This window comes from Suricata suricatta, chromosome 8 (genome assembly GCF_006229205.1).
Source record: "Suricata suricatta isolate VVHF042 chromosome 8, meerkat_22Aug2017_6uvM2_HiC, whole genome shotgun sequence".
Lineage (NCBI taxonomy): Eukaryota > Metazoa > Chordata > Mammalia > Carnivora > Herpestidae > Suricata > Suricata suricatta.
In genome coordinates this window covers 120,748,969-120,750,526 of record NC_043707.1, presented here as the reverse complement: position 1 = coordinate 120,750,526, position 1,558 = coordinate 120,748,969, and positions in this window count along the sequence as shown.

Sequence of the window (1,558 nt, the reverse complement as noted above, 5' to 3'; positions counted from 1 at the left end):
TGCGACTCTTGATCTTGAGGTTGTGAGTTCAAGCCCCACATTGGGTGTAGAGTTTACTTAAAAAAAGTAAGCTTAAAATTTTTGCTTAGCTGATGAGTCCTTAGATAGTTGAGTGGGAAAGCCTGGGGTAGGAGTCTGCTGTAGCTGGTAGAGGGGGTTGGACAGCAGCTGGGAGAGGCAAAGAGAACGAAGAGGAGGATGAACTTGGCAAATTTGGCTTTGTTTTTTTCTGGGAAAAAGTAAGAGCCTTGCACATAGATGGATGACTCAGGTTGGAGAGTGATGTGCGAGAGGGGTCCTTGCCGAGCCACGAGCAGTCCCTAGAGCCTAGAGCTTGGGAACCCCAATGTCAGCCCATTCCATCCCCCCTTCAGACTCTTATTCATCCAACCAGCACTTCCTGAGCACCCACTATGATGCTAGCCCTCTAATGGGTGTGGGAACTGATCAGACCTGGTCTTCCCAAGGAGAAAACAAGCCCAGATAGAAGTAATTACCTTATAGCATAATTTAGTACCTAGCCTTGTCTTCTCATCTGTAAAATGGGCACCCTAGGAATAGAATCTACTCCAAAGTGTTGATGCAAAGATAAAGTGCTTATCAAAGTGCCTGGAACAGAGTGATGGTTGGTACCATGTTCTGGAAGGACAGGAGCCCCAACAAAGAGGATGGCTCAGGGTCTGGGCTGGTCAGCTTAGGGCAAGGGTATAGGAAGTTCTACCCCTTCCCTGTGCTCCTACAGCAGCCAGAGTGATGCTTAAGGTAGTCTTTGAGACCCTGCCTACTACATCAGCCCATTTCCCCACACTTGCTCCTTGCCTTCTCCTCATGCTGGCCTCCTTTTAGGTCCTCTGACCACAGGGTCTTTGCACATGTGGTTCCTTTCTCTGGAATTCCCTTTACTTGCTTCTTCCTTAAGATAGTTCCTTCCCAAACTTCACATCTCACTTGAGGTGTCACAGGAATGTCTTGCTTTTCTTCACTTTGTCTTCAGTAGTGTAACCTTAGGATTGATTTCACCAGTAAACCCTAGGAGGTAGTCTCCACATCTGGTTTTGTGCACTAATGGGTGGATCCCCAACAGTACTTGGCTCTTATATTCGGCACCCAAAAATATCTGCTGAACAAACAAATGGGGTGCAAGAATATCATGGCTAATAATGTTGTTTATGGAACCCTTCTTATGTGCCTGGCACTCTTTACTCCAGTCCTCTTAGTCACCACAGCCCTCTGTGAGAGGGGGTGCGATGGTCTTCATTTTACAGACGAGGAAAATGAGGTTGAGAGAGCTTAAGTGACTCGCTCAAGGTCACTTTTCGTTAGTGCAGGGAGGTGGGATTCACATCCAGGTTCTTCTGACTCCAAAGCGGCAAAGGGCGAGGAGGTGACCCGGGCCAGGGTAGGGGTGCACCCGAGCCGGCGGAGCATCCCTACGGAGGGAGGGGATAGCTTCCGCGGCTCAGCTCCAAACCGGTGGTGCAGCGCCCGCCCCCGGTCGCGGGCGCAGTCTGGCGGCCGCCTCCGGGCCACGTGGTGCGCGCGGCGGGCGCGTCCAAGG